Genomic DNA, 24164 nt, shown 5'->3' on the forward strand with positions numbered 1-24164 from the left:
GAGATAACTCGGGGGACCAGAGGCGTGAGACAGATTACTGGGGTCCCGGAGTGTTCAGAGGGGATGTAAACTCTACGCTGTATATTCTGTGAATGACGTGGGGGTCACAAAGATCAGGGGCCAGAAAGTGATGGAACCAAAGTGGTATTTCGGGGTAGGTAGTTACACGGCTCCAGAGACTGGCTTGGTCGCTGGTAAAGGCAGGAATTGCTGAGACCTCACAGCTGTCTCTTCCGTTCAAGCCTCAGACCCATCCAGGGTCCCGACTCCCTGAGAAATCTTTGTTTTTCTTTCGCTCACAGCTGCTTAGATCCCCAGGTCTGCTGGGCTTCTCCCATCTGCTCATCAGTGTGAGCATGACTGGGAAGCAGGGCGGGATGCTGGGGGCGGATCAAGACGTGAGGGACTTACCGGAGACAGAGGCCACGGGGACGGAGATGAGGGCCCATGCCGAGGAGCCGTTCCTGAGGCAAAGTCTGCGGAATTCAGAGCCTGAATGTAGGGCAGGGAGGGCGAGTGTGGTCAGGATCATGCTGAGGTCTTTGGGTGCGGAACGTGGGGGTATAGAAGGAAGAGGTTTGGAGCGGGAGGGTAAATCACTCAGAATGGGAACATGGATACTGAGGTTGAGGTGACAGCAAAGTGTCCCATGTGGAGCCGACGATGAGCTTGTTGGAGACGGAGGTGTGGAATGCAGGAGGGAGCTGGGTGCTGGCTATGGGGTCTTGGTGATCATTCTAAGGCACGGAAATGGATGTGATCACCCAGAGAGAGAGCAAGTGGAAAGAAAAGAGGGGGGGAAAAAAGCCCATGATAGCACAGCAGCATCAGGAAGCAGGCAGAGGTGGAAAAACTAGGAGGCACTGGCCGGAAAGGTGGGAGGAAAACCAGCAGAAAGTAGAGCTTCGGAGAGCAAGGGTTCCCAGGAAACAAAGCAGCAACGTCCCAGTGCAGGCGGGGGGTGAGCCGTGGGGGGCGCTCTAGAGCGTTAGTGAGGGGCCCCGTGGAAGTCAGGGTGATGGAGGCAAGGGCCACCCATGGAGGCAAGGGCAGATGGCAGCGGACAGTGGCCCCCACGCTTTGCAGCCCTGTGATGGGATGCCCACCTTTCTCCCTGAGTAACGGGGACTATTACTCCAGACGACTGAACGCAAGGGGTTCAACAGGAAAGGTGGGGTGCCTTCCACCGAGACCTCCACCACCACCACCCCGCCCCCCAGTCTCTTCAACACCCCCTGTTCTCATCTGAGACTGAAGCATTTGTTCCTTGGCTTATTTTCGTGGCTGCTCAAAGTAAGTGCAAGTGAAAGGCTTAATGATCTCTTTGCCTACTCATTTTATAAGAAATGATTCCACTTCCACATTTAACTTGCTGGGAGAATAATAGGAAAGACTTGCATTCCTGGTTTGCATCAGCAGAAATTCATATTTTCTCAATCTTTTAAGGAATCAGTTCTTTGCTCTTTGAGACAAAATGATCCAATCTCACACTGAAAGTTCCTCATTGCCAAGTTCAATGTCATCAAGAAGAGTCGGTGGATGAATTACAAGTATGCTCCACAATGCGATTTCTACAAGACAAAGGGAAAGGCTGAGTAAGGAAGATGAACGGAATATGGAAACTGTTTCTTCTCTATTTAAAACAGCAGCAGCAAAAATGACGTTTTCTCTGTCCCTTTGAAAGTTTGCTTTATTTTTTGTTTTGGGCTAAAACTCTAATGCATTACATTCTTTAATGTCGCAAAAAAAAAAAAATTAACTACCCTGCCTACAGTACCAGAAACATGTACACAATACATGCTTCATTTTATCCACACAGAAATGCATCTGAGATTAAATTTGCTTGCATTTCTGGTTGATTCACTTAGCAGCAGCAGCCAAGGTAACTAGTTAAATCCCCCATGGGAGCAACTGGCTTATTCCGCGACCACAGACGGCCTGGTACCTGAGTGTGGTTATTATGAGGAGTGTGATGACAGAGTGAGGGCGCCTGTGAAGCCAGCAGTGAGGTTCAGCAGGCGATGGCCCGTCGGCTCGGCCGGTACCCACCAGAGAGGCCGTGAGGCAGGCCCTGGTGTCCGTCAGCACAGGCCAAGCCTAGCCGGTCTGAGCAGGCAGGGCATTTATGCCCAGCTGGGCCGGTGGCCCCCAGGACTCCCCGGGGGGGCTGGAGGCGGGACCAGCCACGCGGTGACGCAGCGTCTTGCGAAGCCTGCGGACTCGCTGCAGAGGGGTCTGTTGATGAACCCGCCGTGGACCCCAAAGACGCTGCATGGTGCCCTGTGGCTGCCACCGCTCCTGTGACCGCGGCATTCTGCACCATCCCACTCCTTCCCATCAGCGGCTGCAGGCGGAGCCCAGGTCATGCTGTCTTTGGCATTTTCAGTCTCCAGCAGGGGGCGGGCGCTGGGGGTGCGGTGGGGTGGCTTTGCCTCCAGAGGTTGGAGATTCCCCCAGCACAGGAAGGAGACCACGGCAGAGGCAGCTGAGAACAGTCACAGATGCATTCCTGCACCGGGGACCACGTCTTCACCTCCTCTGTGCCCAGACCCCGCACCACGCCCAGCATACAGTGAGCCAGGAGCGCTGTCGATGATGAGGTGCTTTGCCAACAAACATTCAGGAGAGACTCACACTTCACAGATTCCTGACAGCTTGGAGGCCCTTCCCAGGTGGCGCCAGTGGCAAGGAAGCCAACTGCCAACTGCGGGAGACACAGGCGCTGTGGGTTCGATGGGGAAGAGCCCCTGGAGGAGGGCACGGCAACCCACTCCAGTCTTCTTGCCTGGAGAATCCCACGGACAGAGGAGCCTGGCGGGCCACTGTCCGTGGGCTTGGAAAGAGTGGGACACGACTGAGCACAGCTGCTGTTTTTTTCTCAGTAACTTAGCGAGCAGAGCACCCTGAGGACACGTGTGTCTCCACTTAGAGCAGCGGCTGTTTCCCTGAACCTGCTGTAATGTGGCTACAGGATATTCATGTTCTCCACGTCAGCACCATTAGCAGAACTCACCATCGGAAGTGATTGCCCTTCGGAAATCTCCTTCTGACCCCCACGAGTACATCACAATTTGCATGGTACAAGAAATAAGGTAATAACAGTAAGGAATAAAAATAAAGAAATAAAAGCCTCAGTCCCCTTCAGGTGAGAGAGAGAGAGAGAAGATCTCAGCATTTTAAGATGAATGTCTCAAAAACTGGACTCTGGGTGGCCAGCAGAATAATCTGCGGTGTTATTGGACAAGATTGTTCTTTGTCGTCACTGCCCACCAGAAGGGAAAGCCTGGAGGTGACTGCCTGGAGAGTCGTCCATTTCCCCTGAAAGAAGGGACGCCCTGGGGGCTTACATGGTAAAGTTATCAAACATCTCACATCCGAACAGCCACCTTAAAATGACTTCCACGCAGGCAGCATTTTTTGTTTTTGTTTTTCCTGATGGTAATGTTTGCTATTTTAACGTTCAAGATGGTGCCTTGCCGACACTGGAAACTCAAGGAATTTTTCTTGGTGGTGATAACAGCTAGAGATAACATTCAATTGCCTCTTATTTTGGTAACAACAACAAAAAAAATTGGCAATTTTGAACCCTAAGGAGGTATTTTTACAGTAGTATACTAAAAGCACAGATGATGTACTATTTAAATTAAAAGACGTTTGCTCCTTGGAAGGAAAGTTATGACCAACCTAGAGAGCATATTAAAAAGCAGAGACATTACTTTGCCAACAAAGGTCTGTCTAGTCAAGGCTATGGTTGTTCCAGTGGTCATGTATGGATGTGAGAGTTAGACTGTGAAGAAAGCTGAGCACTGAAGAATTGATGCTTTTGAACTGTGCTGTTGGAGAAGACTCTTGAGAGTCCCTTGGACTGCAAGGAGATCCAACCAGTCCATCCTGAAGGAGATCAGTCCTGGGTGTTCACTGGAAGGATTGATGCTGAAGCTGAAACTCCAGTACTTTGGCCACCTCATGCGAAGAGTTGACTCGTTGGAAAAGACCCTGATGCTGGGAGGGATTGGGGGCAGGAGGAGAAGGGGACGACAGAGGATGAGATGGCTGGATGGCTCAATGAGCCGACTCAATGAGCATGAGTTTGAGTAAACTCCGGGAGTTGGTGATGGACAGGGAAGCCTGGCGTGCTGCGATTCATGGGGTCACAGAGAGTGGGACACGACTGAGCGACTGAACTGAACTGAACTGATGTACTATGCCTACTGTGTGAGTGTTACTGACTTTGCCGCCTTTTAATACGTTTATTGTTGTTGTCAGGTGAGCATCTGTTCCATAGAAAGAAGGGTTCCAGTGTACCACTCACCCAACTTCCTGTAATGTCAATATTGTAAATGTCCCTGATACATTTATCAAAACTAAGACACGGAAATGGTATAAACTGTCAACTAAGCTACAGACTTCATTGGGATTCCCCAACCATTTCTTGTCAATGAGAGACTTCAGTGCTAATTTGAGATAAAGCTTCCAACGCAGCCAGGGAACTACATTAATTCAGATGGACTGGGATTAGCTAGGGAGATGGTTCAGAAAACTATAAAATATACTGTTTTATGTGCCAAACATAAATATGTTTTACATTTTGGTCCTCAATATTTTGCACGCCTGATCTAATTTCATCCCCTGCAGAAACCACGTTGGCAGGGTGGGGGAGTGGGGGGTGGGGGCGGGGATGGTGGTGGCAGGAGTGGATGCTCTCATAAACAGCGGGGGCCAGGATTCCAAGCAAAGTGCCCAAGACAGCTCAGCTGGAAGTGGCAGGGCCGGGGTATGGCTAAGGCCTCTCTGATTCCAAAGCCCGTGACCATAGCCCTCACCACGACAGCACAGACTGAAGGGCTCCTAAGAGCACGATCCAGATGGTCGTTATCGCTCAGTCGTGTCCGACTCTCTGCGGCCCCATGGGCTGCAGCACGCCAGGCCTCCCTGTCTATCACTGTCTCCCGGAGTTTGCTCACACTCATGCCCATTGAATCAATGATGCCATCCAACCATCTCATTGTCTGTCACCCCTTCTCCTACCCTCGATCTTTCCCAGCATCAGGGTCTTTTCCAGTGAGTGGGTTCTTCGAATCAGGTGGCCAAAGTATTGGCACTTCAGCTTCAGCGTCAGTCTTTCCAGTGAATATTCAGAGTTGATTTCCTTTAGGATTTAGGAATCGGTTCAGCCTGCTTCATCCCAACCCCGCGCTTTACTGGCTCCTTCTTCCTCCTGACTGGGGAGGGGCACGGCTGACATCCCAGTGAGCTGTTCGCTTTTCTTTGCTGGGTGTTTCAAGGCTTAATTAACGTGTGTAAAGTGATCTGAAATGAGGGGCTAGAACCAGCCAGGGAGCTGCAGCGTGGATGATCACCTGGGTGAGACAGCTGAAAGTGGGGCCCGGGGGACAAAGCGGGGCTGGGGGGACCCCCAGAGCCTGCAGCTCCGCCACCAGCTGGCTGGCCTGGAGCCAGGCCAGGCTGTGTCTGGCTTTCCTTCAAGGCCAACGCTGCAGCTCTGCTCGGGAATCAGACCCCAGGATAAATCACTCCTAAAGGACAGAGTCAGAGCCGAGGAAGACGGGTCTGAGGACACAGGTTGTAGATAGTTCTGTAACTGACCCCAGAGAGAAGGGAATACCAGCCCTCTTCCTCTACTGGAGGACCGTCTGCGAATGACCTGATTTGGTCAATTAAGGGGTAAGTGTGATCAGTATCAGAGACGAACGCAGCAAAGCGACGTTTCTTCGTTCCTCTCGACGAGCGTGGATTCACAGAAGTGATTTACTGCTGTCACTTGTGGGAGGCATTAAGTCTCTTAGAAAGTGGGTAAAGATGAAGTCTGAGTCATATGAGGGTGAACCTTCTCTTAACTGTAGGTTCGCAGAAGCGCAAGGCTATCGGTTTCAGGGAGGATGTGAAGGTTCGTGACCTCATAAAGGCAAAGGCCAGTGGCGTTTTATTGCAATTGAAAGCATCCAAAGAAGCGAGTGGAAAAATCTTTCAGCATCACCAGATGACATCCGTATCTCGAAAGTCGGTATTATGACGTCATTTCCAACTGAGTGAGGATGTCTGTATCTCTCTGTGTGTATCTAAGTGGTGGCTAGATAGACAAGCTATTCTAAACTGTTTATGACGGTGGAGCAGTAGAAGGAGTGTTTGGATAATCCAGAGTTTATCTTGCACTTTCATCACATTTTTGTGTCCTGCTTGGGCTAATAGTTGGGCCGTGGCCCATCTCCTGAGGCCACAAACTTAGGGTGTGGCTGTGGGCAGCACCCTGTAGCTTTGGAAACCAGAGCAGAAGGGGACCTACTTCCCCTGGCTTCCGTTAGGGAATTCTAGAAGACTCTGATCGGCCTGGTACAGGGTCAAGGGCCCAGCCGGGGGCCAATCGTACAGGCAGAGAATGAGGGTCACACGATAAGCTGCCTGGTCCGTTCAACACCAGGTCCATCAAGTGCAACGGAAAATCCTCCAAAGTAGAGTCGAGGAGCCACCCCGACTTGTGTCTACTCCAGCTGAACCGTTAGAGAGGCTGAAAGATGCTCTGGTCCCCAGAAAGGGACTTTCAATGGCCAGGACCCACCAGAGTCTTCCAGTTGGCTCTTTTCTGGACATTGGAGTCTGATTCATCCCGGAGCTGTGTCTCTGTGATGCCCTTGGTGTGTGTAACATCACGTCACCCATGGGCCGCAGAGGGGTCATCTGGAGCTGCCGACAGTGGGTTCCTGCAGGTGTGCATCCGTTGTTGCCCAAGCTAATATAGCAGTAACCTCCTCATGAATCTCCCTGCCTTTGTCTTGCTGCCTTCTAAAATCACTCTCCTTACAGTCTAGAATGGCCCTTTAAGACGTATGCATGGGTGCTCAGTCGTGTCTGGCTATATGCAGCCCCAAGGATGGCAGCCGGCCAGGCTCCTCTGTCCATGGGATTCTTCAGACAAGAATACTGGAGTGGGTTGCCATTTCCTCCTCCAGTGTAAAACACAGAGTCCCGTTTAATACTACGATGGTGAGCTTTACCTATCAACTTGACTGGACCGTGGGATACCTAGATATGTGGTCACATATCTGGTTACACCAGCGATGGTGTTTTGGATGAGATTAATATTTGACTCAGTAGACTGGATAAAGCAGATTGCCCTCCCTGATGTGGGTGGGCCTCATATCCTCAGTTGAAGGCCTGAATTGGACAAAAGGGTTGAGTAAGGAAGAATTCCTCCTGCCTGATTGCCTTGAACTGGGACATCAGTTCCCACCTGCCTTCAGACCCCAGCTGAAACATCTGTACTTCCTGGGCCTTGAGCTTGCCATTGTTCAGACCAAGACCACACCATTGGTTCTCCTGGGTCTCCAGCTTGCTGAGTGCAGATCTTGGGACTTCACCTCTATCATCATGTTAGCCAATGCCTTACAATAAATTGCTTTCTATATATCTTTACATCCTATTGGTTCTGTTTCTGTGGAGTATCCTGGCTGAGAGAAATGCCTTTTTGTTTACTAAATTTATTCATTAAAAAAATTATCAAGCACCTCCTGTAGGCTAGATACTGTTTTGCATTCCTAGAAATGATCCCTGAACAAAACAGATTCCTGGCCTTGTGAAAATTTTACTTGTGTCGGGGCCGGTAGTGAAGGGAGAGAGACAATGAACAATTAGTAAATGACTAAGGGGTGAGGACAAGGGGGAAAAGGAAAAAAAGTACAGCAGAATGGGGAGGCTCAAGAGACACTGAGGATGGGGTCACTGGAGCAAAGGTTTAAGGGAGATAGAGGAGTCCGCCACGTGCAGGTCAAGATCAAGTGTAAACCTGGGGGTCACCGGCCCTGCCGCGTCTCTGGTGGGGCCTGCAGGCACATCCTCCCTTGAAACCCTCGTTTCAGCCTCCCTGCCATCCACATGGCTCTCTGACCACCCGCCTTTCATCCCTCCTCGCCTTTGCCCACACTTAAGATCTCCCCTCCGTGAAGTCCTGCTTCTGCCCACATTTGCTCACACCTTAACCTCTATCGGTTCTTGAAGACGCAGTCTCGTGGTGTCTACCGAGTCTGCCCACTATGGGGACTTGTTGACCCTCTTTTTGTGCCCTGCAGACTTGTAATTGGGCTGCTATTTGGCCCATAAATAATCTGTGCCTTTTGGGGCAAGTCTGTTCATCTGTAAAATGGAAATAAAAATAGTACCCTGCTTATAAGGGGCTAGAAACGAGAAGATGCATGTACAATGACTCAGCGCCTCTGAGTGGCTGTTATTACTGCTCTTCCTTCCCCCCTTCCTCCTGAGGCCCCCTCCCCCTTCCTCTCCTCCCGGTCCAGCCCCACCCCACACAGCAGCCTCTCTGCTCCCCCTGGACCTGGCTCCACAAGGAGCCGGCTCTCTCCATTTCCCCGCTCACAGCCCTCCCCTGCCTCTCATCAGCCTTGCCCAGACCGCATTCTGGCTTCAGACTCAGGTTTTCTCCTGGCTTCCCAGAGCTGCTTGATCCCTTGCTGGGCGGTTTCCTGATGTTAGGACCATGAACCCCCCTGTCCTAGGTCCCAAAAAAAAAGCCCCCAGATCTGCTGGGTCGGACGTTGCCCCTGCTTAGGAAGGGAGGCAGTGGGGGTTTCCACAGTAGGAAAATAAAACCACTTCAAATGTTTACCGTGGGAGGATTTTGTTTGTTTGTTTTTAAATAGACTTTTGAAAAATCACAGGTTTAAACTGACAGAAAATTTGAGAAAATAGTATAAAGAGTCCCCACCCATCTCACACTCACTTTCCCGTATTATGAGCATCTTATACGTCAGTGTATGGTACTATTATAATCAATGAGCCAATATTGATACAGTATTACCGGCTAAAATCCATACTTCATTTAAATTTTCTTGGTTTTTACCTGCTGTCCTTTTTCTGTCCCCGATCCCAGCCAGTCTGCCGCAGTATATGGAATTGTCATGTCCCCTTAAAGCTCCTCTTTGCTGTAACAGTTTCTCAGCGTTTCCTGGTTTTTAATGACTCTATTTGGGCTTCCCTGGTGGCTAAGATGGTAGAATCCATCTGCAATGCGGGAGACCTGGGTTCAATCCCTGGGTGGGGAAGATCCCCTGGAGAAGAACATGGCCACCCACTCCAGTATTCTTGCCTGGAGAATCCCATGGACAGAGGAGCCTGGTGGGCTACAGTTCACAGGATCGCAAAGAGTCTGACACAACTGAAGCGACTTAGCGTGCATGCATCCTTTTAAGGAGTACTGCTCAGGTCATTTTGTAAGTTACCAGCCCACTGGGATTTGCTGATGTACACAGAAGGAATTTAATGCAGGGCATTGCCCTGCAGGAGATGGAGGATCTGAAATGCAAAGAGAGGAAGAAGTTACCAGCAACCAATCTTAGCAGAAAGTCATTCACGTCATTAAGCTGGAGAGTTAACGGGAAGTCTGAGCCAAGGGCTGGGGTCACCTGGCAGAAGCCTTGGTTAGATGCAGTCACGGCCGGAGATGCTGTCAGAGGCAAGAGGGAGGTGAAGAAGTTCTCTTAACTTTTCTCCCACCTTCCACTCTTTCTCCAACACTGCTCATGGACCATATCTAGCTATTAGCCACCTGACCCAGGATTCTGTAAATCTCGGCCTGCAAGAGTCAGCTTCTAGCAAAACAGAGCAGAGCGCGAAGCTGAGATGGGCTCTGAAGTCGAGCTGGTCTAAGACTTGCACCATGGACCACAGGACCCAGGGCCTGAGGCAGGAGATAGATGAGCCCCACCCCAGAGGGTAAAGCAATTGGAGATTCTTCCCCTATGGACTGAAACTCCAAGACAAGAATAGCAGGACGATTACGGGAGGAGGCTGGGTCCTGCCTAGACCACACAGTTCTCGTTCTCGACGTCAGCAGACCACCCTGACCACACATGCGCAGAAAGGCTCTTTGGAGGCCAAAGGAGACTTATGTCAAGGGATGTTCTACCCAGATGCCTTTTTGGTAAAATCCGTCTTGGCTAAGAGACGCATGTGCACATGTGGGAGAATCCTGTGCCTGTGTGCTAACTCGCTTCAGTCGAGTTTGACTCTTTGTGACCCCGTGGACTGTACCCCACCAGGCTCCTCTGTCCATGGGACTCTTTAGGCAAGAATACTGGAGTTGGTTGCCATTCCCTTCTCCAGGGGATCTTCCCAACCCAGGGACTGAACCCAGGCCTCCTGCATTGAAGGTGGATTCTTTACCATCTGAGCCACGAGGGAAGCTCTGGGGGGGATTCTGAGATATACCAGATACAGACTGTGAACCAGGCAAATCCAAAGGATTGGCCAAAGGAAACTCAGAAGAAATACCCTATGAAAGTAATTCAAACTGTCCAAGGGCTCGACTCAGGAGCTCTGCCTCTGAGCTTGCCCATGTGCCTATCCACACACACTATGCTCTTTTCCTCTTAATAAATACTTTGTTTCACCACTTCCTGTCTTTGTGGGAATTCTTTTTGCAAAGCCAAAGGCCCAGGGCTCTTGTCACTGATCACAAGGCTAGTGGCTAGGTGCTTCTGGTGCTTCCACCACCACCACCACCCAGCCCAATCTCTGGCTGGGAACCAAGCCCTGCTCCACGCCGCTGCAGTCCCAGGCCATCCGAGATCACCTGTGACATGGTTTTCCTGCAGCATTTACACCACCGCCCTGCGACACTTTGCCTGTCTGAGGGCTCTGTATGAGGCATTTTTTATTTTTTATACTCAGAGCCTAGAACAGTACCTTGCTTACAGGTTTTCAACGTGTGAGGTTTCCAGAATAAATGAAAAAATGGTGGTTTCTTCTGACCAGTCCATCTTCTGGTGTGCTGTAGCTTTGAGGAACTGCTCACCACTCGCTTTTCTGTTCAGTTTCTCATCAGCTCCTATTGGTGCTAAGATGACTTTTGGCCTAGCATTTGTTAACATTTGAAGGCCACAGTGGATGGTGTGACTATAATGAGATCTTTTTTTTTTTTCAATTTAAAAAAATTTGTTTAAGTCTTTATTGAATTTGGAACAGTACTGCTTATATTTTTGGCTGCAAGGTATGTGGCATCTTAGTTCCCCAACCAGGGATGGAACCCACACCCCCTGCACTGGAAGGCAAAATCTTAACCACTTAACTGCTGGGGAAGTCCCAGGACCAGTTGTCAACAAAGGAGTCAAATGAATTCACTGAGTAGGTTTTGCATTAATCTGTCCAAGGCCATGTCTTCTAAGGACTGCCATGCCTAACCCCTTCCTTATGAGCTGCGTAAGAAAAGGAAAGAATCGCTTTTTTAAGAATCAGGTATTTCTGTCTTTTCCGTTAAGTGTCAGCCAGGCCTCACCTGGCTGGTATTTAGGTGGTTTGGGACCCATCATCAGAGAAGTCACATTTCCTTTCGGCGGAGGGGAGGAGGAAGTGGAGTGCCACAAACAGAACCGACTGGAGACTTTCCCAGGGGTGCAGGGGGGCCGAGAAGTCCCGCCCCGCTTGTCAGCAGGTCGGGACGGGATGGCCAGCCTCTCTCCAACAGGCCGCCTGGCATCGGAGACTTCTGCGGTTCCAGGGCTCCCGTGGACTTTCAGTGCTGGGGCTGAGGACACCTCACTCCTCCACGTGCCACGCGGAGCCAGCCTGTGATAAGTGGGGAAGGTGTGCGGCTGACAGGGCGCTGCGTGGCCCCAGAGCTCCAGTCTCCAGTCTGCCGGGTGCCCTGGGCGCCACAGGACAGAAACTTGACCGGTCAGCTTTCTCGTGTAGCAGAGATGAAAACCTTTGCAACTAACTTCTTATTTCCATTCTGGTAGATCGCTGCTCTACAACAGGTAAGAAATTGTGACTAGAGGAACCTGTGTTTTGGATGCCTCATTTTCCTTAGTGTTTGTAGAGAAATAGTTGGGAGGCAGGTGGGCACTTGAAAAAGCAGGAATCAGTTGGAAATGCTGGGATCTCAGCTGAGGATCCAGCTGCTCTAAGGATCAGCTGTGTGATCTTGGACAAGTCCCTCTACTCTTCAGGACCTCCACTTCCTTGCTTGAAAACCAGGGATTATAGTGTCTGTTTTACCACAGAAGTAGGGTAAAGATTACATGAGATGTCTGCGGGAGGACTTTGAAGATGGACAAATGTAACATAGTACAACTATTTCTTTGCCTGGACATCAAGAAGCAGAAAAGGTGCCTTTGATGTTTAATTAATACTAAAAATCTTCCATTACATTTATTTAGCTATAACTGGGAAGGGGGAGGGCAAGAGTAATTTTCGAAGGGACTTTTTGAGCTCCTAAAATAGAAACTCAGAAAACACATATTTGCTTTTCCTTTTGGTGTCAAACCACGGTGCCATTGTTATTAGCAGTTTTGCAGAATTGTGACCTTCAAACTTGGTGATATCAAAGATGGAAAGAAAACTCCCAGTCTTGAAGCCTTTTAAACAGGCTTTTCAAACTAAAGCACTTTTATTTTGAATTAAGAGCTAATAGAATTGGCCTCTTAAATGAGCATTTGCAAGTTTAAAAGTTGCCTTCCAGGTGGGCCGCAAGAAACGAGTGTGCTGAGCGGGTGCTGAAGGCCCTTTGGGGAGCAAATGAGGGAAATCTCTTCTTGGAACAGTCTTTCTGCAGTTAGAGGAATCTAGAACTTACATTTCCCCTAATTGCACATAAACTGATTTGTGTATACATCTAGGGTCATCACTTACTTTCAGTTTAGTGAATTTGTGAATTTTTGCATTTGTTTTAATTTGTAATTAAGTTTCCTCCACGAAGCACACCATATGCCACCATTAATTCTTGCTCGTTGATTTCTTAGGAGATACACGAGTGCATATTCTGATGCAATTTTTGAGGTCTTTTGAAAATCAAATGACTACGTGTTTAGCCATATGGGCCTTTGTTATTTAAAATAGCACATGATAAAGTGAGAGCAAAATGCAGAAGGACGTGTTGGGGGGAAAATCACTGGAAAACTGTTTAAAACTTAAACACACCATTTTCGATCTTTAAAAAAAATTTTTGGGGGGGGGGGAGTTATATTTTTGAAGCCTGTCACTCCGGATCCCGCAGGGATCACTCGGTAGACTGTCTCAAGTGCAGCAGGCGAAACTGCGGGAACCGGGGACCGCCCGGTGCCTGACGCGGGGGCTGCACATGCGAACACCCGCCTCCCGCGCGTTCCGCGGGCGCCCCTGCTTTCCTCTCGGCGTCCCGGGCGGGGATCGGACACGCCGCCCGGCGCGCCCGCACCTGCCGCGGCCGCGGCTCGGCCTGCGCGGGGCCGGACGTGCGGCTGCAGGCGGGCGGCGCGCGCTAGGACCCGGCGGGCCCGCGCCCGCGGAGCCGCCGACCCGGGCGGGCGCCGGGCTGGAGCCGGGTTCCGGCCGCGATCGGCGGCAGCTCGGCCCGGAGACGGCGCGGCCCGGCGGCGGGGCCCCCGCGAGTCCAGCGCCGCCGCGGCCCCCCGATGCGGCCGCGAGGAGCCCGGGGCGCGCGGACGATCGCAGGTAACGACCGGGGGCCCCTCTCCCGCCCCCGCAGCCCCTGCTCTGCTTCGGCATTGTCGCGGGGCGCCCTCGCCGTTCGGGCTCTGCTGCATTTTGGGGGCACCCGGGGCTCTTTCTAAGGTGTCCGTCCCCGTGTCCCAACCTGGTTTCGGATGGATTTATAGCCTGCACTTCATACGGGAGAGATCCGGGGGACGGCGAGTTGCATATTTTTCATTAGTTCTGTCTCAAAAGTAAGTTCATTAAAAAAAAAAAAAGTTTCTCAGGAATGTGTGGATAGTCACTTTAAAAAAATAAAAAATAAAAAAAACCCAGCAGACAAGTGGATAATTTATTAAAATGATCAAATAATTGCAGTAATTCTGTTAATTACTTTCTGAGTCTTTACTTTTGTGGGCTCCCCAAGACATTACTTTTATTTTCAAGGAACTAATGTGTTAAATGTGGAGTTTGGCTGGCAGAGTTTACAGCATTGCTGTCGCAACTGTTTTGCTATCAATTATAAACGGAGTGTCAAATCTGGGGGCAGTTTAAACCTCTTTTCAAATACTGTAACTGGTTATCCTGATATGACATCTACAGACGAGAGTTTCCTTGGAAGGCAGTAAGAATATTTCTCTTTTGGGAGAAGCCTTGTTTGGCGGAGAAAAACCATGATTCCTGGCTGGGAAGGCTGGAGAGACTATTTTTCGTGCTTTGTTTATACTGCCCGATTGACATTTGGAGAAGGGAAAACGCGGTCCTTCTCGGCAGCTTTTCGTGGTGGGATTATTAATTTATTTAATTTATTAGTTTCAATTGGTTGGGCTCCGGGAGCCCTCTGTCACAGGGTGTGCTTAAAGGTGACACATTTGCCAGCAGTTGGGACACAGGATTGCAAATATAAAATGTGCTTCAGCCCCAAGGTCTGATCTGCTGGGAGCTCCCATGTGGAGCTGTCCTGGGCTGGGTGGGACTGGCTCATTGAGGAAAAAGGGAATCATTTTCCTTCACTGAGGAAGACATCCTGTTATATTCCTTTTGTTCCCTGGTTTTCATTGATCGCCTGCCTCTGCCTTAGAGAGGGGAGAGCGCAGAGCTCGGAAGACTGCACAGATGACCCCAGCCCACTCTGCTGTCACACCGATTGGTCAGTTAGATGGAGACTTAGGGAAACAGTCACCCAAAACCGTCTTTGAAAATCATGCTGTCATTTCAGAGTAGCCTTCTTGGGCCCAGATTTCTGCAAGGTTGATTTTTAACTCGGGTGCACTTGGCTTGAGACACCTTGGTATTTAGTTTTTTGTTCTTGCTTCTATTCAGATAAAGTAGGCCATTTTGGTGACAAATTTCTTTGCAGACGTCAGCTACTAGCTTGCATTTGTAGACATATCACTTTATAATACGATCTCGGTGATTTCTGCTTGGGAGTTGTAGAATGCAAAGTTGTCCAACTCAGAATAATTTTTCCTAACCGTTTTTTGGATCTGAAGAGTTAAATATTACCATCGGCGGAGGGGTGCTTAACTGTATCTTTGCTTTGATAATGTAAGTGTCTCGTGCATGTATCATGCACTAAATTTCTAAATTTTAGTCTGTAACAGTGAAAGAAAAAGGCCATGAAGAGCCAACAATCAAAATCTTTGTGCACTCATAAGATTGTGACATCTGGTTTGAGGAGAATGCTTTTCAGAGAAAAAGGGCATCCCTCACCTTAAAAGAATGTGAATTGGTAAATGTGAAATGTTCTATATAAGAGGAAAAACATAAGGCTGATGGACAACTTCATTTGAGGCTTAAAACACCCCAATTAAAGGAAGACAGTCCCAGAAGTTGTTAAATGTATAAACACTTTTCTGATTGGCTTAAAAATTTAGACACAGGAAGTGGATGGTATCTAATAACCCATGAGTAGAGACATGGTTGTCATGGAAACTGAAACGAGTAACCTCCCCCCCACCCCCCAACACACATACACTACCATAACCACCACTTAAAAAAAAAAAAAAAAAGCCTGCATGTCATCACAGATGCCTGGAGAACATGCTGGCTTCTGTAAGCTTTCCCACAGCATCTGTTGAAACCTGAGACCGTGCCTGTCAAATCAAGGTCATTTTACAACAACAACCAAAAATGCAGTCTCCTGGATTTCATAACTGTGTTTTTATGGAAAGATGTGAGGAAAAGGGCTGAAAGCAAGGGTGAGCACACACGCTTAGTACTTTGCATTTTGTTACCTCAGAGTTGCGCCGGGGAAGGCCGAGAAGCATGTATTTGATCACTTAATTGTGGGAGCAAACTGATTCGTGTGTCTGCTCTTTGTGGAGCTGTAAAGACTATAGGCTGTTACCTGGAGCGGAAGAGTCATGTGGGGACAGTATAAAGAAGAGTTTCAGTTTGCAAGAGACTTCGAACTTGAACTGTAGCAATTGAATGTAAAGAACTGTGGCATTTTGGAGCTTTCTCTAAGGCTCCCTGTGCAGGATGGTTGATGAATCTGGTGCTTTGGGTGATAAGGAAGGGTGTTCTCAGTAACTGAGTAGGGGAAGGATACTCCTACACGGAATTAAGAGCTCTTTCAGTACTGCAATTATTATTATTCAGTTAACTTAGAAAAAGTTTCCTTTTCTGTGGTTAGAGAAGAGTGCTTTAATTTTTAGGATAATTGAGAGGCTCCCAGCTCAGGGTTGTGAATATGTTCAGTATCTTGGTGGTGGTTTTAGTGAGGAGAGGAAAGAAAGGGGAAACGTCTGGAGATCTCCCCCTTTCACTTTGCTAAGCAAGACGTTAGCCAAGGAGGCTGAATTGTGACTTTGGGGGGCAACATTGAAGCTTGTAAATATATAGCCAGTACATTTCTTATATGTTTTCTAATCTTGTCCATGGTGGTCTTTAAATTTTGAAGTGCTTGATATTCATTTAGAAATATCCTTCTTACAGTCATGATGATTTATAGCTTTGTGTTGCTTAATCTTAATTGAAAATGGTCAATTTTAATCTCAATTAACTAACACTTTGATCTTTTTAAAAAACAAGCAGAAAATTTCCCTTGTTTTCATCAACTAATTGCATAGAGGGGGAGCAGGGAGAGGAGGTGGAAAGAATCATAAATGTACTGTAATATTTACTTACTAGCCTGCATCTGGGCTTCCCTCGTGGCTCAGCTGGTAAAGAATCCGCCTGCAGTGTGGGAGACCTGGGTTCGATCCCTGGATTGGGAAGATCCCCTGGAGAAGGGAAAGTCTACCCACTCCAGTGTTCTGGACTGGAGAATTCCATGGACTGTATAGTCCATGGGGGTCGCAAAGAGTCAGACATGACTGAGCGACTTTCACTTCACTTCTCTTCACCCTGCATCTATGTCCTAGGAAATATAGACATTAGAAGCAATACAGCATCACTGGGGGTGATTTAGCATGTATTTCATGATCCCATGTGGTCAGATGTTTAACTAATTGAGATTTGGTGAAAAAGGTTAACCTTAATGGCATAACTGTTCTCTTTAGCAAAGGATTTCCTGTAAGGAGCTTTCTTATCTTCAGCTATGTTCATTGGCAGGAAACTTGTCAGTTGCTTGTTTTTACAAACTGAAGGAAATGAATGGGATTTGTTGGTTTCAAGAATCTGCCTTCATGCTCCATGGTCTGTCAAGGAGTTTGCTCAGAACGTTTCGTTTTTAAATGGACTGTTGAGGAGTACAATTAAATTACTTCAGATCTTTGGCATTTCTGTTCATTTATTTTTGGCTTTGAGATTAGAAAAATTGATCATTATCCCGCTATGTACAACTTATTTGACCAACACACGTTAACAAGATGTTCAGTAAAATTCCAGTTCATTTTCAGTTGTCAGATATATAGACACTGACCGAAGTTGGCGTTTTTTTGATGACTATGCCAAATTTCTAATAATTAGCCCAGAGTACCAATCAAATGCCAGGTTTGTGGAGAGGTAAAGGGAACGAGGCCGCTTCATTCCTCTCTTGGCTTGTAACAGCAGAATCCGTAAAGATTAAATGTCAGGTGTATGCCTCCGTTGCAGACGGTTTACGGGGAGAGTTGGAATATGAGGCAGGGGTATAGTCAAAGCCAGGCTAGAGTCTATATGAGAAAAGCAAATCTTCACCTTGAAAAGATTTGTTGTGCAAACCTCTAGATTAATTTTTGAATATTATAAATAAATATATTTAGTAGTTTCAATTCATGTTTCAAAGTTTGAAAGAGGAAACAGGCAGAGGTTCTTTAGAGGAAAAGAAGCACATAAACCTCCATTCGAAGGGGGTGGCCTGGGGAGGGCGTTAAGAGAGCCTTAGGGAGGGCTTGTTGCAGTGGTTTTCACACATTTTTGAAGACATCATTTTGGTTTTATATTCAGCACCAAATGGAATCTTAGGCAAGACCCTAATATGTGAGTGGAATAAAAAGAGAAGTGCTTTGGCGGGAACCCAGCGCCAGGAGCCCCGAGTCCATGGTCCTCTCCTGGGCTGTGCCCTAGGAGCCTAGGACCCCTGTGAGCTGTTGGGAAACCACTGCTTTTAAAGTGCCCCAGGTCGTCTCTAAGGCAGGCCCCGGGGGAATTGCCTGCAGAGTCCTGGAACTTCTGAGATGAAGAGAGAACCAACTTCTGCCCTGACAATTGCAGAGGGCGCCAGTGCTCCGGGAGCAAACACGAGCCGGACAGCGGCTCCGCTGAGTCGTTCGGCGTGGAGCCGGGCTGTGCCGGCCTGCACAAGCCCTGCACAAGCCTGCACAAGCCTGCTTGTGTCGGCGACGAGGGGACGGCAGAGGAGGTTTGTGAAGGGCCTCCTTGCCTAGACGTCACGAGGCCGGCGTGGAGGTGTTTGAGACAAGTGGATTCTCATCATCCTGGATGGTGGACTGATTCTGGTGCCACCTCAGGATCTGTTATATCACTGTTCCTCAATTTGTCAGTGAAGATGATTTCATATTAAGTGTCATTCATGAAATGAAGGTTTGCCAAGCTGTGTAATCTGCCTGGCAGTCACAGTAGTGTTTTGAGTGTTGAGGAAAATGATAACACGCGGATGATATTTGAATATCATCAAATAATCTCTGATTGTCTCTTCTGTTATGAGATTTACTGAAATGGCAGTGTTGGGTCCCCCTTTTTCCATCCCAGAGGCCATGAATACTAAGGTTTCTAGGGGTTGATGGACGGAGGGATCCCCTTCCCTTCCACGAATTTTGACAATTCCGTGATTCTCACGCACGTCGTGGCAGAAGGAAGGAGCAGAGACGGCAGGCTAAGTAGCCCTATGCTTCTTCGGGCGCAGCAGACCTCCCTGCATTCCTTCTTGGGGGCTGCACAGTTTACATGAGTAGAAGGCATAGCCTCCTGTCCGACTCTTTGTGACCCCGTGGACCACAGCCCGCCAGCCTCCTCTGTCCATGGAATTCTCCAGGCAAGAATACTGGAGTGGGTAGCCGTTCCTTCTCCAGGGGATCTTCCCAACCCAGGGATCGAACCCAAGTCTCCCGCATTGCAGGCAGACTCTTGACTGTCTGAGCCACCAGGGAAGCCCCTCCCGTCTGCAGGCTCCTCCTGTTAGTTCCACTGTGCTTCTGTTCCCTGCGTGGGGTCGGAGGAGGCGATCAAAGTCATCAATATTCTGGGAAGCCACAGACCTTCCAACAATTTGTGCTGCAGCTTTTTCTTTTTTTAAAGAAGATATTTCCTCTAGAAAGATGAAGCTGGTATAGGCACAAAATAGTTGGCTGTGGTGGCAGATAAAATGATTGTGTTTAACTTTTGTTTGTTGAATTGAGTTGAATAAAGGTTTTCACGTTTGGGCTGTGGAAACCTGTCTTATTCCTTCTCCCACCTGCATTTCAAAGAAGAAGGAGTGTGTCCAGTCATAGAAAACGAATAGAGCTGTCCCGGGGCGTGTTCATAGCAGCAGCCCAGGGATCCTCCTCCAGTGAGCGTTTACTCGCCAGTGCTCTTGGGGGCGTTGTTTTGGAACTCAAAGCTGTCCAGTTACCGCGGCCTTGCTGAAGTTGTTAATGGAGGACTCCAAGCATTAGTGTGTGTTCGTTACCTTTGCAGACGGCACTTTATCTTAAAATTCAGTTCAGTTCAGTTGCTCAGTCGTGTCTGACTCTTTGTGACCCCATGGACTGCAGCACGCCAGGCCTCCCTGTCCATCACCAACTCCCGGAATTTAGCCAAACCCATGTCCATTGAGTCGGTGATGCCATCCAACCATCTCATCCTCTGTCGTCCCCTTCTCCTCCTGCCTTCAACCTTTCCAAAACATCTTAAAATTCAGACAGTAGCAAATCCTACTTGAAGAGGTAATTTTTAGTATATTATACAAGGTTACATTTTAGGTAACCTCAGATATCTCTTTAAACTCTGAAATGTTCTGACTTGGCAAACTTAACATTTTTGCAGCCTTTAAAATGAAAACAGTTACCATTTAATGACTAGTTAACACTTTCACTTTTTAAATAATGGCTCTAAATTAAGACTGTCATATGGTTTCATGGGACTGGAGTTAGCATTTAGAATGGTCTCAAAAAGAAGTAAGTTACTCATGGTAAGTTTGGCAGTATTGGATAATACAGAAAAATCACCTCAAATCGGTAAGGGCTTTTCATTTATCAGGTGCTGACCCAATTGATTCTTATGATAATCTAGTATTAATATAATGTTACTGCTACTAAGAAATAATGATAATATGCATTCATGTGCCGTTTTGCAGATGAAGAGACCGAGGTCACGATGTTTCCAGGGCCAACACCTTCTGGTAGCCACCTCGCGCTCACCCTCAGGCCCCCTGACTCCGAGCTGCAGGCATCTTCCAGCCCACTGGCTCCCTCACGCCTGCTCCTCTGTGTCTCTTCCAGGGCTGATCCTTGAGAGCTCTGTCCACGCTTGAGACGGAGTCTCCTCCTGGGAAAAAATGTCAGGGGTGGCGGTGGGGTAATATTTGTTCTGATTTTGGCAAGAAGTAGGGTTTTACTTCTTGATGTTCTATATTCCCACATCTTCCGACCATTACAGATGGGAGGAACATTTTAGCTCCCTTGTCAGAGGTTATCTTCCTTAATCCGTCTTCATCGTTTGAATTTCCCTTCATGCGTCCCTGAGCACATTCACCGAGTTGGTAAACAAAAGGCTCTTACCGCAGGGATATGATTTTCCTGAATTACCCAAATATTACATTTAGAATTTCTCTTGGTGGCATCCATAAAGACAGATTTCCTAGACAATGTTCTCTTTTATTGTTGTTGAGCCACTCAGTCGTGTCTGATTCTCTGTGACCCCGTGGACTGCATTGCGCTAGGTTCCCCTGTCCTTCACTGTCTTTTTAATTCACATGAACTGCTTAAAACACTCCGACATGCAAATATGGGGATATCTCCTCTATTTCTTTTGGGATGAAAAAAAAAAACTGGCTTAAATTGTCAGATTAAGAGGGTGTTGACTATCTCCTTCTTGGGACATCCTTACCCACAAGTTGTACAAACTCCACATGTGTTTATAGAGACCAAGCAAAACTGGGTTAGTCTGATTTCCTCATCTAAGCAAGGAGCTCTGCTTTTCTGCTAGCAAACAGGAAACGTGACAAGTTAAATCTTCACCAGGCATCCCACTTGGCCTGGTATGTATGTGACTGGTTGGAACTCGAAATGGAACCGATGTGGACATTTTCAATAACGATGCAGGTGCCTGGCACTTTCCAGTTCTCTTGAAGATTTCAGGTGAATGGTCAGTAACTAACTCATACTTCACATGCAGGCTCTCACAGATTTTGCCTGTGAAATCATTTTAAAGAATTGATCTAGGGACATGCCCAAGATATATCTGCCCCAGTCTGGGGAAACGAATCGTACACCCATTCATTGAATGAACAGTTAGTGAGTGACTGCTGTGCCCTGGGGACTTTGCTCTGCGGTAGGGGTGTTCAGGGGATGCGGTCGCTGGCAGAGTCTGCCATCCGTTGCCTAACGGACTGGCTTCTTAAACTGGGAGTGTCCCCCAGCGTGGCCCTTGTGAAGTTCGTGTTCTAAACTGATCTTGACAGACGCAAGTGGTGCCCTCCCTGAGTTCCTCTGCAGGTATAAATGCCTGTTTTAGTTTCACAGTTGTCTGTGCCAGGAGAATTCCAGGGTGGGTAGTTTATCTGGGAGATGACCCCAGGAAGTGGGGGGGAGGTGGGCCACCAGTGGGGGGCAGTCCATTCTTCCCGCCCTAAACCCTGCCTCCAGCCCTGGCCACTGTGTTTCGTGGGCCGTGTGTCTCATTTGTCGCCAGGGTTCCTTGCTGCTGTCTTTGAAATCCACCTCATGGTCCCCTCCTCATCTTGAGTTTTGGTGTCTGACTCTGAGAATACAGCCGGGAACCTGCTGGGGGTTCTGTCCCTCCTGACTCCTTCCCTTCTTCCGTCCTGCTGAAGACCTCTGTCCCTAAACTGCTCGCAAGAGGGGAGTTAGGCTTCTTCTCCCTCCTCTTTCTAAGGCTTCAGATGCTGGAGGGCTGTGGGCACAAGGCCATCCCTCTGTCCTCAGAGGTACCTCCTCTATCAAGAGGCAGAATCCCCCAGGGAGAAGTCAGACAAGCAGTCTGCACTGTCTTCTTATCTGCTTTCTCTTTGCCATCATTCACTGGACTCAGGAAGGGGTCGATTCTTCTTTCACTTCCCCTCCATCATCCCATCCTTCTACCAGCCAGACAGAAAGATTAGGGACTTCACTGTCCCTCATGGGTGAAGGCAGCATCTCCTACTGTCTGCAGGTCTGTTCTCTTAGCTGGGTCCTCCGGACTCCTGTAAAGGGTGAAAATCCCATCCCTGACTTTCAAGGCTGTGGAATTTCTGCCTGTGGCAGAGTCTACTAGCTTCCAACATATGTCCGTTAACTACCTTGTTTCTAAGACTCCCTTGCAGCTAAGAATGGCAGAATTCTTTCTGCTTGGATGTAAGTAGATGTGAAGTGTATTATTTCTGGCTTGTATTGTTTTTCTTTATAATGTTGCCACATACTTTTTTATTGTGAAAATGCATATGGTTTAGTTGTGTGTGCTTTCATGTAAATGGAAACATTATGCATGTATACACACAAATGCACACCATTTGTAATATATATGGATATAGATGTGTATATTTAAATATATATGTAAACATATGCTGTGTGTGTATTTGTCTGTGGTTGCATTTGTAGACAGATGGTTTTTTAAGCAAGTACACCTATGTAACCAGCACCTATACTAAAAAAATAGAATGTTAGCTTCACCCAAGAAGTCCCCTCATGGCCCCGAGCCACCATCTTTTGTAAGATGACCACTATCCTAATTTGATCTACTTTTTTAGCTGAGAAAAGTGTGTTGAAAATCTGTTACTAAGATGATAGGTGATGATTTTTTTCTTGACATATTTTGAAGTTACACTATTTGGTGTGTACACATTTAGAATTCTTGCACCTTCTTGGAGCTTTGAATGTTTTTATTATTATGAAGTAGCACACTTTATTTCTCACAGCAGTTTTGTCTTAAAGTGTATTTTGTGTGGCATCTGTGGGATATAATCGGCTTCTTCGTTGTTAGTTTTTCCTATTAGGTTTCCGTTCTTTTTTTTTTTTTCAGACTCTCCACGTCCTGTGTTGTATTTTTAAATGCTCTCATTTATTTGCTCATCTTTGGCTGTGCTGGCCCTTGGTGGCCGCTGGGCTTTTCTCCAGGTGCAGCGGGCGGGGTCTGCTCTCTACTCGCCACGCGGGGGCCTCTCATTGTGTGGCTTCTCTTGCTGTGGAACACCGGCTCTAGGGCTCCTGGGCGCCAGGAGCTGTGTTGCGTAGGTTCAGCAGTTGTGGTTCCCGGGCTCTGGAGCACAGGCTCTGTAGTTGTGGTGCAAGGGCTTAGCCGCCCTGCGGCATGTGGGATCTTCCTGGACTAGGGATCAAACCCATGTCTCCTGCGCTGGCAGGCAGATTCCACCAGGGAAGCCCTATGTCCTGTATTTTAGATGCATCTTTTATAAATGACATAATGCTGGATCTTTTTGTGAAGTCTGTAATATCTTTTAAATGAATTATATAATCCATTTATATTTGTTGCAATTTCAGATTTATTTCATTGTATTCCTTCATGTTATTTCATTCTTTCAATTTGTCCTACCTCTTCATGTTTCTTTTTCTTTCATTTCTTATCTTCTATTGAGTTGACTTTTTCCCTTATTTCATATATTATGCTATAGTAGTTTGGAAGGTTTACACTCTATTTCTTTCAGTGCTTCTCTAGACATTTCAGCATGCATACTTAAGAGTTCGAAGGGAATCAGTATCTTTCCTCTCCTCATAAACAATGCAGGGACTTTAGATCATTCAATTCCAGTCATTATGACCCCTCGGCCCCCTCCCCTGCTAGCTTGGGTCCCATTTTTCGCGCAGTGCTTTAGTTCTGTGTTTTTATTTTAGCCTTGTAGGTTAGATGTTGTCATTTTACAGTATAAATGTTTGTTCAGATTTACCCACATATTTACTATGTTCTGTGCTTGTGGTTCCTTCCCCGACTTGTGCCCTCCCTTCCCTGCTGTTATTTCTCTTCATAGATTTCATTAAGTGAGATTTCATTAAGTGAGAATCAGTTGAAGGAGACCTATTTTGCCTGTTGTTTGTTGGAAAATTCTAATTCATTCCCTTCTTTTTTTTTTTTCCTCTCTCCCTTAAATTATAGTTTTGCTAGGTATAAAATATATTTTTGTTAGG

General features: G+C 47.7%; 1 protein-coding gene across 7 annotated transcripts in view; it reads left to right on the plus strand.

The window, feature by feature from the left end:
- The first annotated feature begins 11446 nt into the window (after positions 1-11446).
- Positions 11447-24164, plus strand: part of FOXN3 (forkhead box N3) — a 432012-nt gene continuing 419294 nt past the window's right edge. For 4 of the 7 annotated variants that reach the window (XM_061156461.1, XM_061156457.1, XM_061156468.1 and 1 more), the window contains exon 1: positions 11447-11783. The gene's annotated coding sequence lies outside the window, so the exon portion shown is untranslated. Of the gene's footprint in view, positions 11784-13399; positions 13459-13508; positions 13692-24164 lie in introns of those variants that run through there. The other 3 variants (XM_061156463.1, XM_061156459.1, XM_061156458.1) reach the window with 3 other exon arrangements.

The sequence above is a fragment of the Dama dama genome, chromosome 12, assembly GCF_033118175.1.
Source record: "Dama dama isolate Ldn47 chromosome 12, ASM3311817v1, whole genome shotgun sequence".
Taxonomy (NCBI): domain Eukaryota; kingdom Metazoa; phylum Chordata; class Mammalia; order Artiodactyla; family Cervidae; genus Dama; species Dama dama.